The sequence below is a fragment of the Nipponia nippon genome, unplaced genomic scaffold, assembly GCF_047370975.1.
Source record: "Nipponia nippon isolate SJK-2023a ecotype South Korea unplaced genomic scaffold, ASM4737097v1 scaffold_8, whole genome shotgun sequence".
Taxonomy (NCBI): domain Eukaryota; kingdom Metazoa; phylum Chordata; class Aves; order Pelecaniformes; family Threskiornithidae; genus Nipponia; species Nipponia nippon.
The window spans coordinates 11,564,769-11,571,225 of record NW_028262402.1 but is presented as its reverse complement, the minus strand read 5'-3'; the positions used below and the strand labels follow the sequence as shown (position 1 = coordinate 11,571,225).

Sequence of the window (6,457 nt, the reverse complement as noted above, 5' to 3'; positions counted from 1 at the left end):
TCCATGAGCTTGAGTCACGTTGTACTTTAATTATAGTAGGCTCTTCTTGAGAGCTCTCCACACACATGCTTAGCTGGATAGGTTTGATTGTTTGTCATGATCTGGAAGAGTATGAAATAGATATGAAGTGACAAAGGTGACAGCTTGCAGCATCTGGGGAACTAGATATGCCAAAACAATTAAGTAACAATGGTTCAAAAACCTGTCAGAGAAAACTAATGAAAAAATAATTAGGATTAAGTTGTACAATAAGCAATAATGTAAAAACTGGCAAGGTGAAATACTTTTTAGAAAAGTATAAGAAGAGAGTCTGTACAGATTATTCTGGGCATGTTCTTTCAATTTATTGGCCACAAGAGGATACCAGTTTTAGAGTATTTAAGGTATTTTTACAAAACAGCACACTGTGCAGTGCAGGTATACCTCTCCTTTGGTCACATATAGTTCACAAAACCACTAAAGGCACTTTGGAAATGTTTTTCAGGTGTCAGTCACCTTTAAGGAATAGTTTCAGTAAGACCAATATGATCACAGTGAGCCTTCTGGTGTTCAAATGGTTTGGTAGTTGAGCTTTTACAGCTCCAAGACACTTCCTGTACAGTGGCAACTCAACACAGTGAAATGCGTTACTAAAATATTCGGAGTATCTAAAATCATGTGGTTAGTAAGAGCACAAGAAGAAAATGTAAAACCATACCACCAAAAATGCTGCAGCATGGACTTGGACTAAACTGTAGAGTCTGTAAGCAACTAAAACTGTAACCAGCTACCTAAAATTAAATTTTTACAAATGGGGATTGAAATAATTACATCTATAAACTTAAGTGCAGGTTGCCTACTCTTTTTCCTCTGAGCAGCTGTTATATCACCCACCTCCTTCTACTGTGTCGAAACTTCTTACAAGTTCCTTACCTTGCTATTTTGCGAGCTGTTTTGTTAAGTCAGAACAATGTCTACACATTGTATGAAGTTGACAGAGAGTTAATGGCTTTGGAGATGCATGTTAATGTTCTGCATTTCCTCAAGTGCACTCTCACTCAGTGGTTAACCTGCAGTCTGAGATAATCACTATCTGCAAGGCAAGGGAGAACAAATACTAGAATTGCTTACTTAGGTCAGTTTTTCCATATTTTTACAAATTACAGAAATCCCCAAACCACAATTCTGGAAACGACATCACAGAAAAGGAGTTAGGAGCGCAAGAAAATCATGTATTGTGTCTTGTCCAGCAAATCCAATAGACCATGTGGGAATGTGTGTGTGTGGGGGGGGGGGGGGCGTGCGTGTGGAGATAACTGGCCGAATACCAACAAACCAGTCAAAATTTATTTATTCCAAAATTCATCTGCGATTCTCCTTGATTTCCTTTTCTCAGTTATATCCATATAGATATCATAGGTAGATCTGTATTTATAAGGGGATCTGGTAATATTATTCTCATAAACAAGCTTTATTTTCACAGGTAACTAATGTTAGGGATGTACATGAGGAGCGTGTTGGTAGTGTTTATTTCTTCTGCAGCTGTGTGGTCTCTTTGTTTACTCTGTATCTCTTACTATATCCCTGGTTATTCTCCTTAATTAATTGCTAAAGGTGTTATTGAAATTTTATTTTTAGAGAGAAAGAAACTCTGTTAAATATATAGAGAGCTATGTTTAACTTGATGAGAACCCAAAAGGATCTTCTTGCATTTGACCTTCATAATACAACTAAATTAATATAGCTAAGATTAATGAGCCAATTATTTTTGACAAGATAGCAAGCGCATAAGATTGTTTGCCTCATGTTTCTTTTTTATATGACTAACAAATGACTAGCATTTCCACCACAGATTGGTGTTTACATCCATAATCTGTTCCCAAGGAATTAATATCTTGAGATTTTCATCTAAATTCTAGGGTCAGAAGATATGCTGTAAAACTCGTCCTAACAGGAAAGGCCCAATGTGCATCTTTTCATAGAAGTGCCTCTAGGAAAGTGATTTTAATAAATCAAGTCAAAAAACAGGCCTCTAGGGAGTCCTGAAGGACCAGAAAAAACTGCAGGAGGAGGTGCTGGGAAGCAGACATGCGGCATTGTGGCCAGAGAGCTGAGATGCACACAGCTGTCCTTCAGCTTGCACACAGCGTGAGTCACTGCTGTGCTTGGGGCTGCTTTGCCCACAGTGTGCTGGTCCTCTGGATCACATCTCCTGAAAGAAGGCAGGGAAGGAGGCACAAGATCAACTTGCGGGTTTTGTGTGTGTTGCAAGTTCACCATGGGGCTGCTGTTCTCTGCCTCTCCTGTTCTAAGGGGACCTTACCCCAAGCACTCCCCTGAGTAATGCTGCTGTAAAAACCTATTGATGCTGACTTTCTGCAAGGGAATGTGAGCTTCAGCAAACTGTAACACTGGAGCTGAATAATGAAAAACCTCCCGCAGGAAAGTGAAAATAAATGTGACATCAGGCAAAGGCACTACCTGATCCACCTTTGCAAATTTACATTTACTGAAGACTACAAACTGGAGGAGAAAGGGGAAAAATCTTTGCAGCAAAAGGCAAGGTGTTTGGGGGGGTTTTGATACTAGACTGCCAGACTGAAGCAATCCTGACTCCTTTCAATGTCATTAATGCCATTCAACATCAGTTTCAACTCGATAGGATGCCCATAGTCTTGCCGTTAAAAACTGTGCCTCAGACTAAGTTGGGGACAGGTAAAAGACTTTTTACTCTACAATCAGGATGGGTTTCAAAGATTTAGTCATTAGAGTTTATTAAACATGTTGACATTCCTGCATGGAAAACACTATCAAATAATTTAATAGGGGAAAACAACAGTTTATGAAAGTACAATTAGTCTGGGCATGGTTTCATGAAATGCCAGGCAGTTTAATAAAAGGACAGCAAATGTCACAAAGTGATGATGAATGCCATGATGGCATTTTCTCAGGCTAGAATTATTTGCATTTCCCCCTCTCAATTCTGCATAACACATCAGGTATTTAACAAATAATTGGAAGAGAAAAAAAATGGGAAAAATCTGTCCAGACCTACAAGTAACACCTTGCATTTGATATGCTCCATGAACAAGAAAATGAAAGTCACATAGTGTACTGCATAAGAAGCTCATAAATTATTAACCAGCAGTCTCTAAATCTCTAACTAGCAGTAGCTTGTCAGTTGTGGACAATTCCAGTCCATTTTTGTATGTCTTGCATCATCATTATTATTATTATTATTATTATTATTATTATTATTATTATTATTATTGTTATTGTTGTTATTATTATTATTATTATTATTATTATTATTATTATTATTATTATTATTATTATTATTATTATTATTATTATTATTATTAGGGTTTTTTTGGTTTTGGTGTTTTTTTTTTTTTGGCTCAAATAGGAGTATAAGCATCCAAGCAAACCTGTCAGCAAATTTTCTCAGCCGCTAAAAAACTGCAGGCAAAACTTATCCTTGAATTGTGCTCAATTTTCTGCCTCTTGCAGTTAGAGACAAAAATGCTCAATTACTCTATGCACAACATACCCAGTGATTCTATCATTTTAGGGCATGATCAAGCAAGCTAAAGAATCATGAAATGCAGTAGGTTCATCAAGAATCAGCCTTGTGATTCAGCATCAAATCTCTGGAAAAAATCCCAAACACAAGGTAGAAAAAAATGTCATTTTATTAGAACCTTTTTAACACATTCAAAAGTATGTAACTGACAGCTCTTTGTCTTTACAAAAACACAGCTTTCAAACATCTTATCAGGTGAGGCTAAGAATATAATAATTCCAAATAAAAGCCTTTGAGTACCGTGAGAAATCCTTTTTACTCAAAACTAATAATTTTTTTATTTTGTGCACAGAAGTAAAATAGTTTGTCAAATTCTCTGCAGAAATCCTTTTAGCTATCTCAAAAAGAGTATTTGGTACAGACCTAGTTGATTTCTCAAGTATCAGCAAAAATTTACTTTGTCAAATTATATTCTTCAAAAATGTCTTTCTGATGGGTTAAATATCCATTTTGTGAAAAACAATGACCATGCATCAGCTTGGAGTGATTGCACAGTAGTTACTTAGCCTGGCAAATGGCAGCAAAATGTCAGCTGAAATGAAAGACATACAGCCCTGGGCTTATCACAGAAAGTGCAGATGATTCATGTAACATCGTAAATAAATAACGCAGACTTTGTGTTAAGGCAGGTTTAACAGTAGAGGTTCTCTTTTCACCGCCAGCTCATTTCAAAGCACCCATAATAGAAGCTTTATTTGGTGACAGTGACATGAAGCAAGATAAGGTATCCTGTCTTTAATGCTCATATTTCAAGGTCACAAAGTGTTACATTCCAAGTGAACAAGCAGAAAACTCAATCAGATAGGACCTGCATTAATGGATCATCAAAATATTGATAGTAGATTCTCTTCCCTGCCTTCAGGGAATGTTTAGCCTGGTTGGTAATTATGCAGGGCAGGAGAGAGAGAGAGAGAGGTATGGAGAAATGCGTCAATCATGATTTGTCTACATTTGTCACAAAAATTATGGGCAATTATTTGGCAATGGGTTTTGAACCCAGGATTTGTAGATAAGTAGAAGCTTTTACTGACTGATCTCAGAGATCAAGTCTACCAGTTTACAGCATATAGCCAACAAATAAACCATTTTCTATTCCTACAAAGGATGAGAGACAGACATCCACTTCTGTTGCTAACGGTCCCTGTATTTTTTGCCTAACAGGTATAACTTCAGGTTCACTTGTTCTCTCTCTTCTAAATTTGGGACTAACCCTTAGGTTTTAATCCTAAGCATCAGATCACTCAGAAGGGTAAACTGGTCAAAAGAGAAAGCAGTGATGAAATACTGAGGGAAACAAAAGCATATGTTGGTGAAAACCCTGTGAGAAATGCTAGAAGGGGCAGACTTTCTTAACAGCTTATAAGTACACCTATTTCCCCAGCTCAATATTATTCTAAAAGCAGGTTAAGCCATGAACTTTCTACCAGTTCCCACTGATGATCAGAGTATTTGCTACAGGACAGCTCCCAGTATTTATTATTTAGGGTGTGATATGCCCAAGTGAGAGAATGCAACAGATATGTTCAGAACATGCTAACAGAAAACAAATTTTTCTTTGTATTTCAGTTATTTGTGCAATTTATGTTTAAAAATAACAATGTGTTATACGACAGTATATTAATAAGATTTACTATCTATTCAGATTTGGTATGCTCTGAAAATCAAAGTTAATCTTACAGCAAGTATAAAATAAGTGCTTAGTATCAGGCGCTTCTGTCCAGCAAATATTGATGAACATTTTTACTTTAACAATGTTCACACTATGTTGGGAAAAAGAAATGAAAAAGAATGTATGTTTAATAAAACTCTATTACCTTTCAACTCAGTTATTCCAGTTAATTCCAGCATGTATCAAAATCTTGAAATCTCTGCAGGTTCATAAGAAACACTTGGTCATCAAGTGTTTAATTTTTTTCCCCATTTCCCACAGTTTGGTGAGAACCATTGTGTAACCTTGTCATCCTTTAGGCAGCTAGTTTGGAAAGCTGGATTCTGGCCATCTTCAGGGTTTCTAAACAGAAAAGCAACAGGCTGTCTCCAGGTAGTAATTTCCTCTCAGGCTTCCAGAAATATCTCAGATATCTAAGACCAAAAAACTTCAGAAAATTTCCACTGTGACACAGAAGAATATGGTAAGTCAGCTTTTGTTTGTTGTTCTAAAAGGCTTGAATCCCTTTTAAATTTAAACCAGTAAAACAGGTTTAACTATGTAAAACTTCTAAAATGCCAGATGAAATACCCAGATGATTTTCTACAAGGCCGCCTGTCTTAAGTGAAATTTTCCTTCCTTAGTTCATAAAATCATAACTACCATCAGCAATAAAACATCTATCAAAAATCAATTACTTTTTTCAGTTAGGATAATGTCACAAACTTAATCTTCTTTCAGTACTGTTTGTCCGACGGTAATCTCTTTTCATTCTGTCATGATAGTGGATAAGGCACTGGGATATTAAATTCCAAAGTTTATCATTAATCTTCTATATTCTAGTAGTAGGACCTTATGAAGACTTCACTATATGTAAGTGTGTCTCCAGTTTATGAATTGTCAACTGCCTTGCATCAGAAAGAAATTTTCCCTAAAAATTTGTATCTCTAAAAATTTGTATCCCTAAAAATCTGTACTGAACACGTACCCTGAAACTATGTCTATTTTAAGATCTTGAATTATAGACTCTATGGATGATTGCCTTGCAAGTATCTTAAAAATTCAGTCTGACATTAAGTTAGAAACCTGCAGATGATCAGCAGGGCCTTGTCGTCTGACAGTAGAACTCCTTGCCTTATCTGAGAAAGAAATTCCAGCAGATTGAAGGCACTCGAGAAAATCATGGACATTTAGCAATAAAACTACAGCTGAAACAAGAAAGTTCTGTTTTGTTTTTAATCTCAGAA

At 36.3% G+C, this 6,457-nt stretch overlaps 1 long non-coding RNA gene across 2 annotated transcripts in view; it reads right to left on the bottom strand.

Annotated features, from left to right (window-relative positions):
• Positions 1 to 919: 919 nt before the first annotated feature.
• Positions 920 to 6,457, bottom strand: part of LOC148050450 (uncharacterized) — an 81,976-nt gene continuing 76,438 nt past the window's right edge. For both annotated transcript variants that reach the window (XR_015701092.1, XR_015701093.1), the window contains 2 exons: positions 5,377 to 5,573; positions 920 to 1,072 (listed from right to left, as the gene is read on the bottom strand). This is a non-coding gene — a long non-coding RNA (uncharacterized LOC148050450). The remainder of the gene's footprint in view (positions 1,073 to 5,376; positions 5,574 to 6,457) is intronic.